The 20,211-nt window shown below is 42.5% G+C and overlaps 1 pseudogene; it reads right to left on the reverse strand.

Annotated features, from left to right (window-relative positions):
* Window positions 1-419: 419 nt before the first annotated feature.
* Window positions 420-2,311, reverse strand: LOC147425244 (uncharacterized; annotated as a pseudogene).
* Window positions 2,312-20,211: the final 17,900 nt, after the last annotated feature.

The following is a 20,211-nucleotide window of genomic DNA, read 5'->3' on the forward strand; positions in this document are numbered from 1 at the left end:
AGCAAGCCTGCTAAGAGGGCTACTCTATCTTCAATGGGCAGAGCCTTGCAAAAGTTTGTGAATCTCTTCTCCATGAACGGTTCAAGCTTCCCCCAAAGCTAGTGAATGAACAGGTCACGAAGGATGTGCTATGTTGGTTTTATGTTATTTCTATCCAAGTTTCTTTTTCTTACAAATACAATATGCTTGGACCTATCATGAAAGCTGATTGTGAGAGTGAAGAAGTTAACAAAAAGGATTATATCAAGAAGAAACGCACCTGCTACATTAAAGACAACACGCCACAACCAATGACTTGGTCTCATGTCCGAAACAACTTTCTTGTACCTGTCCAAATCCAAGGCTCTCTGCAACCTCTTGGGAAAGACCATGGAAAGGCTTTTTCAAAACCCACACAAACATTGCTACCTTGAGACGTATGCCATAAGCCTGCCTTCCAATAATTACATCAAAAAATAAAACTCATTACTGATGGGAGACCCCAAATAAAAACTATTAGTGTCAGCTTCGCTGCTGCTATAGCATATCAAAAGTGACATTCTTATTGTTCGTTTCGTTTCAGATGCTCACAAAGCAAGCTACATTACAATTTGAGACCCCTCGGGTAATTGGGGGCCACAATCTAGTTGACCCCCTCTCCAAGGGTTTGGAGCAGATGCATGCTTAACCTCGGCCTAAGCACCGAGATGCAGCCAAAGCTAGTTGACCCCCTCTTCCAGGGAAAGAAATACCACCGGTCTTGGGCAATGTCATACACGAGCGGCAGCCTGAATTGTCCCCACAACTTCCCATCTTCAAACGTTATGCAGAAGAAGCTTCCCTCTGCAAACATGTTGACCGGCCAATCGCCACAATCAAACCCCTCCTAGAGATGCTCGGGGGTGCTTGCCACCTCCACCCAAGAGGCTGCTCCAAAAGCAATGGGTCTCATCTCCCACACTTCAAATCCAGTGTAAATAGTGCTCTCACCCATGCTGCGGGCAACTAGTAATCTTCCCTGGTACTTCAAGTACACTAGTGGGCAGCCAAACTTTCCCTTTATTGGGACCACTTCCACCTTGTTACATGCATCCTCTCATACATTGTACCCCAGAAAAGTTTTACCAGATAATCTGAAAAAGAAGTCAGCATTGGGCACCTTAGAAGAACCTGCAATGGCAGCTTCTGGGTTCGGGCCAGCTCTCCAGCAACCCCTTCTAGAATCAAAAACCTCAAAGTAGAACGTGCGTCCAACATAAAACTCATGTGCCAGCAAGATGTAGAACCGGGAAGGGTCAATATTGTCAACTGCCATGCGCATCTTGCAGCCAAGGGTGGTCAAGCCAGGTTTCTTGGAGAGGTAGCATGGATTCTGCAGATGGGGAAGCACCTTTACCCAGCCTGTGAGACAATTGAACACAATAACAGAGTAGTCATCAGGGGCCTCCGGATTGTGCACAAATGCAGACATGAGGCCTCCTTCACTGACTAGACGAGGACGACAGCGCCCCACATAGAATGTGCCCTCCAGCTGGGGCAAAAGGTTGCAGCCCATGCCCCCGAGTAAGTTGAACAGTTTCCCCTGACTGCAGCCAGGCAAAGGGAGCCCAAAAAAGGCCCAGTCTTGGCTACTGAAGGCTCTGAAGTTCCAAATTTGCTCATCGCAGGGGAGCGGTTGAGACATTACAAACTAGTACTCTTCCTTCTGCTCATCTTCTGTGTCTAACGCTGCCAAGGCCAGCCCTCTGAGCATCAAATTCCACGTTTTGCAAACACATCTTAGTTGGAAAAGCTGGCGAAGAGGCAACCGAGAGAATAGAAGTTGGAACGGCAAGAAGTCGATCACATTGCTTGTTGGCTCTTCGACCGCTGCCTTCCTCCTCCTAACCCACCACCAAAGCATCGACTTTGTTCTCCGCCCACACGCACACCACTCGAAGCATCTGCCTTGGATCTCTTTATCCAATCCCTGGTGGACAACACCTGCACAGCTTTACGCCTATTCTGCTCTCGCCCCTCCACAAAGACATCCAGTCTAAGTGCCCAGTATCGCTTTTTTCATTCTTCTGCTGCCGCTGCCGCTGCGACAATATATGCATTCAAAATACTAACCCTCTTGGGTGGATACGCTGCTGCATCCACAGCCTCCCGAACCCTTCGCCTTCTGGGTCTCGTCCTCCTCCAGTCTGCTTCCACCTCCGCCGCCTGGCCATGATCTACCCTCCTCCTAGAAAAGAGGCCTGGCTCCCTAAAGATCAACCCACCGGGCGTCCATGAACTTTCTTCTTCCGCTTTCATCATCCTGGGTGGCACTCTGAAAGAGAAGAGAGAGAATCGCTAAGGCCAACAAAAACAAATGGGAAAATTACCAAAATACCCCTCTAATTTGTGGAAATTCCCAAAATACCCCTCAAGTTTCAAAATCTATTTTAGCTAGATTGTTCCTAATCTTTATTCTTTTTTGACAATGTATATCCATTTTTTTTTAGTACTTAACATGTAATTTGTCAAAAATTACTTCCCAAAAACAGACAATTATGTCTAAAAATAATGAAGCAATCCATCTCCAAAGCCTACATAACCAGCTCAAATTCTAGTTTTAGTATCTTGTGTTCATAGAAATCAGTCTTCTTATAGTTTTTTTAATTTTTGGATAAATTTACTCTCACAACTAGGGGTATTTTGGGAATTTTGGAAAATTTGAAGGGCATTTTGAGAATTTTTGACAAAATATAAGGGGTATATTGGGAATTTTCGACATTTGAAGGGTATTTTGACAATTTAGAGGGGTAATTTTTTCAAAACCATTTAAAGCAAAAGCTGTAACATTTAATGGTCTAGTAACTTGTGTGTAGCAGAAAATAGCATGAACATAGTGAGCATTTCATTAGAATAACTTCCTAATGAGAATAACAAGAGTGCTTGGGTGGAGAGAGCAACAAAAAGCATAACACCTAGTTAGATAGCATGAACAATACTTCAAAAGAGAGAGAAATTAAGCAATTGACAACAGTTGAGGACTGGATTTGCATGGAGCCGGTCCCCCCTCCAAAAGGCTTTGTATTATGGTTTCTCCCATCAAGAGAGACATTTTACAATACAATTTCTTGTGTTCCTTCAATACTAGCTAGTGCAATGAAGATGGAAATTTCATGCACTACGCAAAACACTTATATTCCCTCACGGTCTCGGACCCAAGACCTCACACACCTTCGAAGATGGTGAGAGCTAGCGGGGTATGAGAGTAGATTGAGAGGAAGAAGGAGTATTCTTACGAGAGAGATGTACATATCCTCACATAATCACTCATATTAGCATAGCTTAGCTTAGTAATTAGCATGGTAGAGGAGATGAGCATGAATTGAAGCTTGGCTCTTGTTTGGATTTGCATCACAAAGCCAAGAGTTGTTGGTGTAGGCCTTCCTTCTCACAAGCTTGGAGTAGATGATAAGCTTTCCATTAAAGCTTGAGAAGGAGAGAGAGTCTTCTTTACTTCACACATGAGCTATTGTGAGTGTGCAGGTGATAATGCCTTTGAAAAATCAGCCCCCTCTCTCTCTTGGTCGAACCCACTTGCTATTTGCTCTTGCTAGCATCCTATTGGACCTTCCCAGGCTTAGCCAATGGTAATTAAGCAGCATAAGTGATAGCCTTCTGACATGTGTCTCCCTTTCCCCTTTTGTGAGAGCTTTAGGTAATTATTTAATTCAACTAAACTCTCATTGGATCCCTTTTCCTCCTCGCGAATAGGAATCAGGCAAGCCATTGGGCTGTTGAATGCTCATTGGTCCCCTTGGGAGACTATCCAATAGTCTTCTAGAGAGCTTAATTCTTATTGGTTCTTTTATTAAGTGTTTTTAAATTAATTAAACTAGATTTACTCTAGCCTAATTCTCATTGGTCCACCTCCAAGGCCATCCAATAGGAATTGGGTACACCTTGTGGGCATCTGGGCTAGGAAGCTGACATGTGTCCCTCATCCCTTTGTGTAAAGGGAGCTTGTGTGTGTGTGAGAGTGTTTCTCTCTCATCCCCTACTTGCAAGGCTCGCCCCCTCCTATGTAGGGATTGCCAAAGACTTTTGGGACACACACAAAGCATCCAATTCCCCCAATGTTTGACCTTTGGACACAACCTTTGAATTTTGGAACCTTAGCATTTTGGAAGTCTTAATGGGCTGAACCTTAGGGTCTTTTAAGCCCATTTTTGCACATGGATCTTATACAGATGGCGTCTTGAGAGTACATCGGCTACTTGATTATGCTTGCCAGCAATGTGAGCAATATGAAAATGAAATTGCGAAAGGAAATTTTCCCACCTCATTTGTTTGTCGGAGAGCTTGGTCTGCGTCATAAAGTACTTAAGACTTTGGTTATCCGTTCGCAGAATGAAAGGAGTCCCCAATAAATAGTGCTTCCATGAGTCTAAGGCATGTAGAACTGCAAGGAGTTCCTTTTCATATATGCCTAGAGCTTACTCAATAGGGTCGAGCCTTCAACTTTCATAGCCTATGGCATGCCCTTCTTGAAGCAAAACAACTCCAAGGCAATCACCACAAGCATCACATTGGACCTCAAATGGCTTTGAGAGATCCGGTAGTGCAAGCACAGGTTGAGAGGTAAGCTTTTCTTTAAGATTTTTGAAAGCATTGTTCTCCTTGGAAGACCATGTGTACCTAATGTTTTTCTTTGTTAGGTCATGTAATGGTCTGCTATTAGTGAGAACTTTTCTATGAAGCGTCTATAGTATGTGCACATACTTATAAAGCTACTTAGCTCATGAAGATTCTTTGGTTTAGGCCATCCTTTTATTACCTCTAACTTTGATGGATCCATTTGGATGCCATCTTGAGAGATAATGTGACCTAAATACTGAATCGCTTGTAAGAAAAATTCACTTTTCTTTCGATTAACATAAAGTTTATTCTCTCTTAGAACTTGAAATATTACCTGGAGGTGTCGCTTGTGTTCGTCTAATGAATTAGAGTAGATGATGATATCATCAAAGAACACTCCAGTAAAGGTTCGGTGAGGCTTGAATAGCTTCTCCATCAATCGGTTGAATGTGGCTGGTGCATTGGTCAAGCCAAAAGGCATGACAATGTATTCGTAAAGACCAAACGTAGTGCGAAATGCGGTCTTTACAATGTCTTGATCAACTATCCTTATTTGATGATAGCCACTTTTTAGGTGAATCCTACTGAAGTAGTTGGGCCCTTGTAGCTTATCAAATAGGTCTTCTACCCGTGGAACAGGAAACCTATTTTTGATAGTGATCCTATTTAGTGCTCTAGAGTTGACACACATACGATATGTGTTGTCTTTCTTTTGCACTAGTAGCGCAGGAGAACAAAATGGAGATGAGCTAGGCCTAACCATGCCCTTTTCAACTAACTCATACACTTGCCACATAATCTCCTCTTGTTGAGCTTGAAAAACTCTATAAGGAGGTTTGTTAGGCGGTGAACTTCCTGGAGGAAGTTCAATTGCATGGTCATCATTGCCTTGTTTAGGAGGTAGCTCACAAGGGATGTCGTTGATCTGAGCCTATCACAAATTTTTTGTTTACTATATTTTGTTGGTTTTCCCTGCTTCTAGAGGTTTACAATAAAAGAAAGAGTGAGAACAACCTCTTGGAAAAGTTCAAAAAATGACTGGATGGGAATTTTTCCTTGACTAGTTCACATGAGGTGAAAGGTAGAACCTAGTGGTAAAGGGAAAGGAAAATATGTAAATGTGAAAAGAAAAGATATGATGTGTTTGTGGAGCCATGCACCCATGATTCAAGGGTCATGAGGGGTTCATATCATCATGGCTTTGGAGCCATATGATGATTCAAACAGATGGGACCCAGGTGGAAGACTTGGTGAAGGAAGGAAACAGACACATGATTTTGTTGGATTTTTAAAAAATACGTCCACTCCGATCCAAGAAAAGTTGTCTTCATCAAAGTTGTAGCTTATGAGTTGGAGATTGTGACCATATCATTTTATAATTTTTGCAGCTACGGTCTAGGAAATATGGCAAAAATGGTGGACGCCAGTTTTTCCAACTGTGGTGGAGACCACCCCCTCTACCTTTACACACACACCCTTCATTTTCCACATTGAGTCCTTCTCTAAAAATCAGCCATTAGTCTCCTCACCCTCCCCTCCTTCCTCCTCTCTCTCAAGCTCATAAAACCATCACAAATTCCTCTTCTAATCACCTCTCAAATCATGCTTAATCTTGTTGTAATTCATAAGTTGTCATTCAACCCCTTCCTATTATTACCAGATATGCATTGATTTTATGTAGATTCTTTACATTTTAAAATAAGGAAGCTCTTGGACTCAAGCTATGGAGGAAGGAGTGAAGACAACACAAGTGATTATGGAGTCAATTAGTTGCAAATTGGTCAATAAATCACTTGGAAGGAGCTTCTTCATTGGTGGAATGTCCCTAATCAAGCTTCATTTGTACAAATTTCACTTGGATCTTAACCTCACTCTCTTGCCTATATAAAGAGCCCCCCCCCCCCCCCCCCCCCCCCCCCCCCCTTGTAATTTCAAGTCTCCCTCGGCCTCATTGAGTCTTTGTATCACTCATCATGAGCCCATAAAGCTCATTCATTCACTCTATTCTTTGCACATTATAGAGTGAAAATTGTTTTATGCTAGTAACCTCCCCTCCTCTTACTTATGTTAATTAAGAGAGATATTTTATGTGTGTGTGAGAGTGCTTGATGTGATTTTTGCTAAATCTTGAGTTGTTGTTTAGTAATCTACATGCTATTTGTGTTGGGAGTTCTTGAAGTTATCCATTCCTTGTACACACATTGAGGTTAATGCTTCATTCATAGTGATAGCTCTCTCTCTCTCTCTCTCTCTCTCTCTCTCTCTCTCTCTCTCTCTCTCTCTCTCTCTCTCTATGTGTGTGTGTAGCGGTCCTAGTCCACGCTTCCAAGACTAGGTGGTGCCCTTATCTCATTTCCCTTGTGGCGCAATGGAGTTTGTTTTGGTGTAGAGGCCGCCATTCCAAATTTCCTCCGTCATAAACTGGTGCCCCCACCGAGGAGTTCTCAAGCAGCGCTCTGCCAATCCTATGAAGGAAGGTTCATCAAATTCTCCAAGACTTCCACTATGGTCTTCCCAAGAAGCTCAAGAGAAGAAGAGTCTTTATCGACAAACAGCACGTATGCGGGTAAAGAGAGTTAACTACATACACCCTTCTTTGCTTCAAGGAAAATCTTGTAGTCATCAAGTCCCTAGGTCAAAGCATTGTGTTGAGTGTTTCGTGGCTAGTGTGAAGAAACTTCCTTTGAAGCCTCGACTTCAGGTGGTGAAAGCACTCTCAAACTCGGGTATTAACAAGTTTTTGGAGGGGGAGCTACACATCAATGGTGTGCGGTATTGGCAAGAGGCTACATATGGTCATGTACTCCAACTACTACTAGCAAGAAGGCTCAAGGTGGTTGAGAAGGTAGCCATTGAACCCTATGAACTCTACTAAGCTGAAGATGGTCACACCAAAGCTAGGCTAATCACTGGTGAGCAAATTCTTCGCATCTCTCAAATGGTGGGATCCAAGAGAGCTGAACTTCAATGAAGTGCTTCATGGAAGTTTGTAGTTAATGCACAAATGAATAATCCCATTTTCTACAACTTTCAATCAGTTCAGAATATTAGGGTGAATGTGCGCATTGATAGAAAGATTTTTTTCCAACAAAGATTGGTCTTCTATTTTGGAGTTGAGAGGTTGAGAGAGATATTGTTGTCCCCTGACCCTATAATATTTCCTATCTTGGAGTATAATGAATCTTCTGATGTTCACATCTTCATCTTGCTTTAAGCATACTCCATGAATCATAGGGATTTATATGGACCTATCCAACCTCTTGCTAGACAAACTGTGCATATAATAGCTAGCACAAAGCTTAGGTTCCAAAACATCATAAGGAACTTACTAGGCCCTTGTCGTCTAGCTGAGATTAATGCATCTATCAATCCATTTATTCTACCCTTAATAAGATATGATTTGGGCCTAGACGTTTTCATCTTTGTGCTGTATTGAGAGGAAGGCAACCCATCCTATCATGGCTTTCCCTAATTTTTTTGGGCATAGTGGGGAAAATGCTGGGGATTTTTTGGATAACTTGGAGATGGCTTTTCTTGTCTCTGGGAGGGATGACGAAGCATTGAAATTGAGAGCTTTTCCTTTGGTGTTCAAAGAAGAAGCTAGGGTATGGTTCCAGGCTCTAGATCCAACCCAAAGAGCTGAATGGGAGGGATTGAAGGCGGCTTTCCTACGAAGATTTCAACAAGCCAATTCGGCAGAAGAACTATGGCAACGGCTTTTGGCCCTTCATCAAGTTGACCCTCATGGTTATGCAACCTATGAGGAAGGTTTTCTGAAACTTTGGGGGCAATGGTCAAACTCACTAAACCCTGGTGAGCGAGCTCCTAATTTCCTCCAAAAAGATCGATTTATCTCAGGTTTGTACCCCTTGCTAAGGGAGAAGGTAAAGAGCAAATTTCCTTATACTTTTGAAGATGCCTTAAGAATTGATAGGGAAAAGAATCAAAAGATTCTCTATCAAGCCCAAGCTGGCCAGCTAGCTTTGGGAGGCAATATCACAATTATGGAAGCTTCTCACGTACCTCCAAATGTGCCTAATGCACCAGGCCTCAATAGAGGTCAACAAGAAGATATGCTCCAACAAATAAAGAATCTCACAAACCAGCTAGAGGGTTTGAGAGTAAATCTTGTGTAGGGTGCAAGAAGGCCTATTGAGGGGAATGGTGGGAATCGGCCACCAATGCGACGCGAAGCAAGGGAAATGTTGTGTTACAATTCTTGGGAAAATGGCCACGGCATGTATAATTGCCCTCATCCCAGAAGATATGACTACCCTGTCAGAGGGCCTCGACAACAAGTAAGTCCTCCCCGTGCTAGAGCTCAAGCACAAGAGCAACCACAACCTCAAATTTTGCAGCCACCTCGTGCTCAAGCTCAAGCCCCTGCTACTCAACCAAGTGTGAGCATCATAAGGATGGAGGAGGTCGTCAAGGGCAGAAGCAACCAGAAAGAAATAGTTAAAGGGAAGATGAAGATATATGAAGTGGCTACAATGCCTATCAAGCGTGTGCGTGTCCAAGATGAAGTAAGTAAAGAAACAAACAAAGATGCAAGCAATGAAACAAGTACATCTCGGGCAACTAAAGATGAAGCCAAGAAGCGTACTAGGTCTCAAATTGACATCTCTGATTTCCCTATGGGATCTCGGACACAACCTTATGACTTGACAGCTGATGTGAGTTCTCAAGGACCAAAGATTACTTGGGCACAACTACTTCATATCTCCCCAAAGCTGCGACGACAGTGGTCAAAAATGGTGAGCACGAGGGCAAAGCAAAGTAAGCTAGTAAGTGTAATCAAAGCCTATGGTCTCAAGGATATAGTGCCTTTGGTGGAGGCTCAAATCAAGGGACAACAGATTCCAAAAACTTACATTGACAGTGGAGCAAAGGTTTTTGTCATGACAGAAAAGCTAATGCATCAATTAGGTTTAGAGGTAATGGAATCATCAAACTTTAGGGAAAAAATGGCCAATAATGTCTCTGTCACTTGTGTGGGTGTAGTGAAAGCTTTGAGAGTTTCTATTTTTGGAATCACTACAGAGGTTGATGCTTATGTGATGCCAGTGAAGGGAGAAGGATACCTCCTTATTTTAGGACGACCTTGGCTCATGGGTATAGGAGCTAGGCAAGATTGGGCAACATGAGACTTGGAGTTGAGGCTTCGTGTGGGTGGCCATAGTTGGAAGGTGGTTTATAACTTGAAGAATGGGCGACAAGAGAACCTTGAACTAGAGACGTTAGCTGATGAGTGGAGATCAAGTGGATGCTCCTCATCCATGGATGAGGAAGAGAGTTCAAGTGAAGAGAGTGATAGCACTCTCGAAGTCATGGGTGTCACCATAAAGGAAACTACCTCCTTAGAAGACAACCCAAGGATCCAAATGGAGAATGTGTGGGATGCCAGCCTAGAGAAGATGTTATCCAAGGATATAAAGGAAGAAGAAAGGGAGGGTTATGTAAATGTTCTCAAGAAGCATGCATCATTGTTTATTTCTGATTACACTCACATTATAGGTGTCACTGCAGTGAAGCATCATATCCATCTAAAAGAAGGGAGCAAGCCAGTAGTACAAAAACTAAGAAGATTAGGAGTTGTGCAACAAAATGCACTATTGTCCAAGGTGAAGAGACTCTTAGAAGCAGGATTCATATACCTAGTAGAAGATTCAGAATGGGCCTCCCCAGTAGTGGTGAGGCCAAAGAAGAATGGTAAATGGCGAGTGTGCGTGGATTACAAGCCACAAAATGCTGCAACAAAGAGGGACCACTTCCCTCTCCCATTTCAAGATGAGATTCTAAATGAAGTAGCAGGCCACGAGCGATACACAGTGTGTGATGGCTACTCCGGCTACTTTCAAATACGCATTGTAGAGGAGGACCAGAAAAAGACTACTTTCATCACACCATGGGGCTGTTTTGCATTTCGATTCATGCCTTTTGGTCTCACCAACGCTCTAGCCACCTTTCAACGATTCATGAATATGGTCTTCCAACCTTACTTTGGTAAGTCCATAAGGGTTTTCATAGATGAATTTTGTATTTACAGCTCCAAAAGTATGCATCTCGGCAAGATTGATGAGGGATTTACTCGTTTAGCTAAGCTGGGTGGACAACTAAACAAGGACAAATGTCACATTGGGGAAAGCAAGGTTACACTATTGGGGCATGTAGTGTCCATCGATGGAATCGAGGTAGATCCTGAAAAGATAGAAACATTGCTAAATCTACCTTCCCCAACTTCCATCAAACAATTAATATCTTTCTTGCACAAGCTAAGATATTTGAGTAGATTCATACACTTACTCTCCCAAGTGATATTTCCTCTACAACAGCTGACTTGTCAAGAGACGCTTGTTTGGAGTAAAGAAAGTGATGGGCATTTTAGAGAGATAAAAAAAAATGTTAGGGTCACTCCCTGTAATCCTCCAACCTTGTTGGGAAGAAACATTCTTTGTAAACCCTAGTGTGGGAGAAGAAGCCATTGGTGCTGCCCTCCTACAAAAAGATCCAAAAACATCCTTTATGAGGCCTGTGTATTTTGCTAGCCGCCTCATGGAAAACACAGAGAAGGCCTACACCCTGATGGAATAGCTAGTGTTAGCCCTCTTGTTTGTGGTAACCAAATTTTGGCCATCCTTGCTGCCAAAGAGGTTTGTAATTATCACTGTGGAGGATATGTTTCCCAATGCACTACAACATATGGAAATCTCTGACAAAATAGCAAAGTGGGTGGTGCGACTTCAAGAGTTTGATTATACAATACAGGTTGAAAGAACAACTCGAGCATGCGTAGCCGACATTTTAACAAACAAGTGCTATGAAAAAGTTTTCCATTTGAAGAGAAAGTAACTTCCACCACCTCCAGCTCTAGAGGCTCTGGTCAATGCTTATAGCCTCTACTTTGATGGAGCATACAAGAGAACCAAGGATAAGGCAGTTGCAGGCATTGTGGTCTTATCTCCATTGGGAGAGAGGATCCATGGTGAAGGGATCACTCTAGAAGATGTCCACTCCAACAATGAAGGAGAATATCAAGTTCTAATTCATGGCCTTTGTTGGTGCTTGGATAATTCAATTGAGAGATTAAATGATTTTGGTGACTCCATGCTTTTGGTAAGGCAAATGCAAGGTACATGGGCTTGCAAAAAATGCAAGTCTCTCTACTAAAATTAGAGAAGCCAAAGCTCTTATGAGGAGATTTAGGGAGGCACAAGTACATCATGTGCCAAGAGACCAGAACAAGGATGCAGACCACCTAGCATCATCAAAGTTAAATGAGTCAATAGTGGGAGTAGTGGCCATCAAACTTCCACTTCAACAAGGCAAGGAGGACTTAGAAGATATTATGCACATTTTGGAGCAAGGAGAGGCTCTTAAACACTTGAATGCAGGGAAAAGGCGATGGTTAGCTAGGAAGGCTACCAGGTATCGCATAGTAAATGATAATTTGTATTGTCTTGGTAAGGATGGTGTGCTTAGGAGAGTGCCTTTGAAGAGTGAAATTGACGAGATTTTAAAAGCGTGTCACGATGATGTGTGCGGAGGACACTTTGCACACGACATCACTAGTAGAAAGGTTCTACAAGCTGGGTTTACTTGGCCTTCATCGTGATGTCAAATACTGGTGTCAAACATGTGATGAATGTCAGAAAGCAGGACCACGACGGCTCATAGCTGAACCTCAGAACCCAATAAAGGTATATGGGCCCTTTGAGAAGTGGGGAATTGATGCCATAGGGCCTCTACCACGCACTCAGTCAGGTAAAGAGTACATCATTACGGGAGTAGACTACATGACTAGATGGGCTGAGGCTATGCCAACCAATAGAATTACTGCTAAGGATGTGAGTCAGTTCATCTTTGACCACATCTGTTGCCAGTTTGGCACCCCTCTTGAAATACTATCTGATAGAGGACCAGGGTTTAGAGCAGACTTGGTAGGAGAACTCATGCAGAAGCTAAATATTCAGCATCAACACTCTACTCCTTACTACCCTCAGTGCAATGGCTTGGTGGAAAAGGTAAATGGAATCATTTGTAAAATTCTCACCAAACAGGTACATGCCAGGCGCCAAGATTGGGACAAACACCTAAATGGAGCTCTATGGGCCTATAGAACCTCCTTCAAAACCGCATTAGGGTACACACCCTCTCATTTGGTTTATGGAAAGGAGGCGCTTTTGCCCATTGAAGTGAACTTAACAAGTCTTCGAATATTGGGTAGCCAGGTAGGCTCTCAAAAGGAGAAAGTACATCAAAGGATCATGGATCTAGAGAGGCTGCAATTGGATCGTGAAGAAGCCATCAACCACTACTCTCAAGAAGCACAGAAGCGCAGAGGAAAGTTCAACAAAAAGCTAGCATCTAAAGACATCAAAAAGGGATCTCTAGTGCTTCGATTTGACAATCGCTTCGACACTCGTAAGGATGGAAAGTTTCTTTTTCAATGGGAAGGCCCGTTCTTGGTCACCAAAAAGTTCAAAAATGGCTCTTACAGACTTCAAGACATTGATGGTAAATTGCACAAGACCAGGACAAATGGATGGCGTCTAAAGCCTTATCACATCAAAATAAGGTCAGCCCAAGATCAAAGAAAGTAGGCTTGAGGCATAAATACCTCTAGCCAGGTTTGAGGGGCTATGATCCGAGCCTATCACAAATTTTTTATTTACTATATTTTGTTGGTTTTCCCTGCTTCTAGAGGTTTACAATAAAAGAAAGAGTGAGAACAACCTCTTGGAAAAATTCAAAAAATGACTGGATGGGAATTTTTCCTTGACTAGTTCACATGAGGTGAAAGGTAGAACCTAGTGGTAAAGGGAAGGGAAAATATGTAAATGTGAAAAGAAAAGATATGATGTGTTTGTGGAGCCATGCACCCATGATTCAAGGGTCATGAGGGGTTCATATCATCATGGCTTTGGAGCCATATGATGATTCAAACAGATGGGACCCAGGTGGAAGACTTGGTGAAGGAAGGAAACAGACACATGATTTTGTTGGATTTTTAAAAAATACGTCCACTCCGATCCAAGAAAAGTTGTCTTCATCAAAGTTGTAGCTTATGAGTTGGAGATTGTGACCATATCTTTTTATAATTTTTGCAGCTACGGTCTAGGAAATATGGCAAAAATGGTGGACGCCAGTTTTTCCAACTGTGGTGGAGACCACCCCCTCTACCTTTACACACACACCCTTCATTTTCCACATTGAGTCCTTCTCTAAAAATCAGCCATTAGTCTCCTCACCCTCCCCTCCTTCCTCCTCTCTCTCAAGCTCATAAAACCATCACAAATTCCTCTTCTAATCACCTCTCAAATCATGCTTAATCTTGTTGTAATTCATAAGTTGTCATTCAACCCCTTCCTATTATTACCAGATATGCATTGATTTTATGTAGATTCTTTACATTTTAAAATAAGGAAGCTCTTGGACTCAAGCTATGGAGGAAGGAGTGAAGACAACACAAGTGATGATGGAGCCAATTAGTTGCAAATTGGTCAACAAATCACTTGGAAGGAGCTTCTTCATTGGTGGAATGTCCCTAATCAAGCTTCATTTGTACAAATTGCACTTGGATCTTAACCTCACTCTCTTGCCTATATAAAGAGGCCCCCCCCTTTGTAATTTCAAGTCTCCCTCAGCCTCATTGAGTCTTTGTATCACTCATCATGAGCCCATAAAGCTCATTCATTCACTCTATTCTTTGCACATTATAGAGTGCAAATTGTTTTATTCTAGTAAACTCCCCTCCTCTTACTTATGTTTAAGAGAGATCTTTTATGTGTGTGTGAGAGTGCTTGATGTGATTTTGGATAAATCTTGAGTCGTTGTTTAGTAATCTACATGCTATTTGTGTTGGGAGTGCTTGAAGTTATTCATTCCTTGTACACACATTGACGTTAATGCTTTATTCATAGTGATAGCTCCCTCTCTCTCTCTCTCTCTCTCTCTCTCTCTCTCTCTCTCTCTCTCTCTCTTTGCGTAGCGGTCCTAGTCCACGCTTCCAAGACTAGGTGGTGCCCTCATCTCATTTCCCTTGTGGCGCAATGGAGTTTGTTTTGGTGTAGAGGCCGCCATTCCAAATTTCCTTCGTCATCGTCAATAAAAACATCTTGAAACCCCTTGAGAAAATTTGATAAGTATAGTTCCTTTTTATTGTGTATGTTTTCTTTTGCTAAAACATTAGGTTCATTTTGAGAATCTTTAACAAAAATCATGTACATGGAAATAGAGCTCTTTATTGACTTGTTGAAAGCTTGTGTATGTACAATGGGTATAGTGTCACCCATTTCCTTAGCATCTATATACATATCTATATAGCTTGTGTATGTACAATGGTTACCCATTTCCTTAGTATCTATATACATATCTTTTTCCCTGAACTTAAAGGAGATTCTCCTTTCAGGGAATTTAACATTGGCAGCCATGCGATCAAACCATGGTGCCCCTATGATTACATCCTCATGCTTGAGAGGAGAGATAAAGAAGTCCTCTTTGTCCACATAGCTTTAGACAGGGAGCCTCAATTTCCCGATTAAGGGAGTGACTGAAGCTTCTTGCCCCTTGAAAGCACCGTTTGCGGGTAGGACATCTCCCATCTCATAGGCTTGTATGCCTAGCTTGGTGGCCAACTCTATAGATATAAAATTGTGAGTAGAACCAGGGTCAAAGAGAATAAAAGCATCATGTTCTCTTACCTTTCCCCAAGCCTAGCATAGTGGAGATCCTTTGTGGTGAGTTTCCTCCTCTTGGATTTTGACCAAGGTAGCTCTAGGAGGATCATGGTGGTTGTTCTTTTGGGGACAAGCGCATCACGCATGCCCTTGTTTGCCTCACTTGAAACACCGGTTATTCTTGCGATAATGCTCAAGCTCTTTAGGAGAGAGTTTATTTTTGCCTTTGTAAACTCCCTTCTCCTTAGCTTTGTTGGAATTGCCCTTAGGTGACTTTTGGACATTGTCCTTCCCCTTAGGCTCATTGGAACCCTTGTTTTCAGGGGGCTTAGAATTCCTCTTAGCCCCTGTTTGGAAATTGATTCGAGAGGCCACCATAGTATGATGTATTACCGCCAATATGGTGTGTGGCCTTTGGGAGTTGACATACTCCGCCATTTCTTCAGTTAAGCCCACACAAAATTACTGCTTTTGCTCTCCAAAATCCAACTTTTTGAAGACAGTGGCTTTGCGTTGTAGGTCCCAAAACTTGTCTACATATTTGTGGATGGATTCATAGGGAGAGAGCTTTAAGCTTCGCCATTCGGTGAGTACTTTGTCTTTGGCATCGATGGCCAAAAACTGCTTCATAATGGAAGCTCTTAAAGCTCTCCATGTTCGTGGAGCTTCACCGTTGGCCCGTAGGCTAGACCACCATTGCCTGGCGGACTTTTGAAAGTGCATAGCTACATGGCGTAGCTTAGAGGACTCCGTGAAGCCCTCATCTCTGAATGCCGCATCGAATTGTTGGATAAAGGCCAAGACTTTGTCCGTAGCACCAAAAGTGCCATCGTAGGTAAGGAAAGAGATGCTCTTCCCTCCCTCTTTGAACTTCTTGAGCTTGGATGACCTCTTCCACGCGGCATAGGATTTCCTATGGCCTCTTCTTTTTGATGGTTCAAAGGTTGCACCATCACTTTCTTCAGAAGATGAAGAATTTGAGGAAGATGGAGAAGAGGGTGACCTCTTTCTCACCTTTTTCTTGCCTTCATCTTCATTGTCTTGACCATCACTTTCATAAGAGGAAGAGGATGAAGAAGATGGAGAAGAGGGTGTCCTATTTCTGGCCTTTTTCTTCTCTTGCTTTTTGTCATCCCTCTTTGAAGTATGGTGTGGAGAAGTATGCGATGGTCTTCTCCGTTTTGGAGGTGATGGAGAGCATTTAGCCCGCTGTCTTCATGGAGCCATCTTTGCTGAGGTGGCGAGAGACTCACTTCTTTCTCGTTCCTTCGGTGGAGGCTCTTGAATTCTCCTTTGAGAAGGAGATGCGTCATCAAGGAGAAAATTTTTGAGCCCTTCATAGGGATCCTCTTCTTCTTCCCGAATCGGAGAGAAACCTCTTTTGGAAGTCTCACAAGGAGGCTTCCTAGGTGTTCTCTCGTCATGGTGGGGAGCTTGGAGAACCCCATGAGCACGAAGCTGCCGTTGCACTTCACTTTGGAGGGATGGATTGCCCATGGCTTGTTGAAGCCTAGAAACAAGATAGTTAACAAGCATCGGGGCATCATTAGTAGCTTGCTCACTAGCAAAATCAAAGTTATCAACATTAATTTCCCTCTCTTTACTATTGTCATCCATTCTAACAACTTTTAGGTGTAAACTTTTTAGGTGTACTTTGGCACTTCAAGCCCTAGTTGCTACTCCTCTTTACCCCTTTAGAAAAAGCACTCAAGCTACTGTACCCGTGGCTCGAATACCATTAATTGCAAGGAATAGAAGAGAGGGTCTCTCAACACCAAAATAGCACCGGCTCCTGTCAAGCTTCTAATACCTCAATAGTGGTTAAGCCGTAGGCAAGCCCTGTAGGACTCCATATTAAGACCATAGCTCTCCATGGCGATGCCCTGTTAACTGCACAAAGGCAGGTGCACTGCAAGGCTGAAAAATCCCTATTCTACTTACTCACATGCAATTAATAGTACCAACCATTTATAACTAGCTTGAGGACCTCCCTTCTTGAGCAAGAAAAGAGAAACCATGTGCTCTGATACCAATGTAACATATAATGGTCTAGTAACTTGTGTGTAGCAGAAAATAGCATGAACATAGTGAGCATTTCATTAGAATAACTTCCTAATGAGAATTACAAGTGTGCTTGGATGGAGAGAGCAACAAAAAGCATAACACCTAGTTAAATAGCATGAACAATACTTCAAAACAAAGAAAAAATTGAGCAATTGACAACAGTTGAGGACCGGATTTGCATGGAGCCGGTCCCCCCTCCAAAAGGCTTTGTATTATGGTTTCTCCCATCAAGAGATACATTTTACAATACAATTTCTTGTGTTCCTTCAATACTAGCTAGTGCAATGAAGATGGAATTTTCATGCACTACGCAAAACACTTATCAAACACAACATCAATTCCCTCATGGTCTCAGACCCAAGACCTCACACACCTTCGAAGAGGGTGAGAGCTAGCGGGGTATGAGAGTAGATTGAGAGGAAGAAGGAGTATTCTTATGAGAAAGATGTACATCTCCTCACATAATCACTCATATTAGCATAGCTTAGCTTAGTAATTAGCATGGTAGAGGAGATGAGCATGCATTGAAGCTTGGCTCTTGGTTGGATTTGCATCACAAAGCCAAGAGTTGTTGGTGTAGGCCTCCCTTCTCACAAGCTTGGAGTAGATGATAAGCTTTCCATTAAAGCTTGAGAAGAAGAGAGTCTTCTTTACTTCACACATGAGCTATTGTGAGTGTGCAGGTGATAATGCCTTTGAAAAATCAGCCCCCTCTCTCTCTTGGTCGACCCCTCTTGCTATTTGCTCTTGCTAGCATCCTATTGGACCTCCCCAGGCTTAGCCAATGGTAATTAAGCAGCATAAGTGATAGCCTTCTGACATGTGTCCCCCTTTCCCCTTTTGTGAGAGCTTTAGGTAATTATTTAATTCAACTAAACTCTCATTGGACCCCTTTGCCTCCTGGCCAATAGGAATCAGGCAAGCCATTTGGCTGTTGAATGCTCATTGGTTCTTTTATTAAGTGTTTTTAAATTAATTAAACTAGATTTACTCTAGCCTAATTCTCATTGGTCCACCTCCAAGGCCATCCAATAGGAATTGGGTACACCTTGTGGGCATCTGGGCTAGGAAACTGACATGTGTCCCTCATCCCTTTGTGTAAAGGGAGCTTGTGTGTGTGTGTGTGTGTGTGTGTGTGTGTGTGTGTGTGTGTGTGTGTGTGTGTGAGTGTTTCTCTCTCATCCCCTACTTGCAAGGCTTGCCCCCTCCTATGTAGCGATTGCCAAAGACTTTTGGGACACACACAAAGCATCCAATTCCCCCGATGTTTGACCTTTGGACACAACCTTTGAATTTTGGAACCTTAGCATTTTGGAAGTCTTAATGGGATGAACCTTAGGGTCTTTTACGCCCATTGTTGCACACGGATCTTTTACAGATGTCCCGCTCTTTGGATCCCTATTTTCCCTCCTTTAGATCCCTACTATGTCCGGTCTGCTAGCTTAACCAATATTCTAGCTTTTTCTCCCCTGGCACTTCCCCATATTAAATGATCAGTTTAACATGAGAAAATCATTTAGGAGAATTAGATATTGATTATTATGACAAAAGCTCTCTCTCTCTCTCTCTCTCTCTCTCTCTCTCTCTCTCTCTCTCTCTCTCTCTCTCTCTCTCTCTCTCTCTTGCCGTCTCTGTCCGGCAAGTCCAAACTGATTTAAACAATGTCGATCGACAGACAAGCACCCATTGTGCATGACCAATTAGTGTTCGACATTTCACTTCGAGTAAAGCATTGAAAAACAAGTTATTCTTTGCCACTTTGATTGGCTATGAGAGCCATCGGTCGTTCTTCTCATGGTCGGTTGATTGAATTTGCTCTCTTTTTTGTTTTGGCTCTTCATCGGACCTTTGGCAAAATCTCTCTCTCTCTCTCTCTCTCTCTCTCTCTCTCTCTCTCTCTCTCTCTCTCTCCTCTCTCTCTCTCTCTCTCTCTCTCTCTCTCTCTCTCTCTCTCTCTCTCTCTTTCGTTGCTCTAGCCTCTAGTGCTTGCCAAAAATCTCCACACACACACACACACACACACACACACACACACACACACACACACACACACACACATAGTAATCACATTGACGCAAGAAGCCTAGATCTTCATTTTTTGGATTTTCATCTTTCACAGTGGTATCCTTTTTTGCACATGCGTAAGCTAGAAGTACAAGTTTTCTTATGCTAAACATGGGGAGACAATGACTTATGTATATGATTGCCTACAAAATGTATCCAATCTTAGTACAAAGTTGATGACATGTTCAAAGATACATCAAAAACCTTTCTTATGCTATCTTGGTGATGGCTCGTCACTACTTGGACATGGAAGTATTTTCTACTCGCATTTTTACAACATGTTGCTAGATGTCACATGTACAAAGCCATAGACATGTGCCTAGAATGTACACGCAATCAAAAGATTCTGATTTTTTCTCTATAATCGATGTTTTGTGATGCCTCCTTCGCATGCATGGGTCAATCCAATCTTCCTACCTATTTGATTGTTGCTGAACTTACATTGTCATGCAATGAAACACCCGTTTCTTGAGTATGAAAATATTGTGGTTTTTTAGGATAATCACCTAGAGCAAAGGGTTTTCATTGTTATCATAGAATGTGTTTTACACCGGTTAAGAATCTTAAGACTCTACTTGTAGGTGGTTGCTTGAAGTCCTTCATATGGAGAGAAGTAACATTACATCATGGCCATGTGATTTTTGCCGGTGCTTTGAATACCAATGTGAAGAAATTCAACCAATTACGGGTACATGGCGAGAGTAGCTATGACTCTCTTAAAGTAGCCAAATGCCTCGTCAATCAGTTTAGGCTAGAGCAACGAAAAGTTGATGACATGTTCAAAGATAGGTTGAAAACCTTTCTTGCGGTA

Source organism: Adiantum capillus-veneris, chromosome 25 (genome assembly GCF_014529385.1).
Source record: "Adiantum capillus-veneris isolate H3 chromosome 25, ASM1452938v2, whole genome shotgun sequence".
Taxonomy (NCBI): domain Eukaryota; kingdom Viridiplantae; phylum Streptophyta; class Polypodiopsida; order Polypodiales; family Pteridaceae; genus Adiantum; species Adiantum capillus-veneris.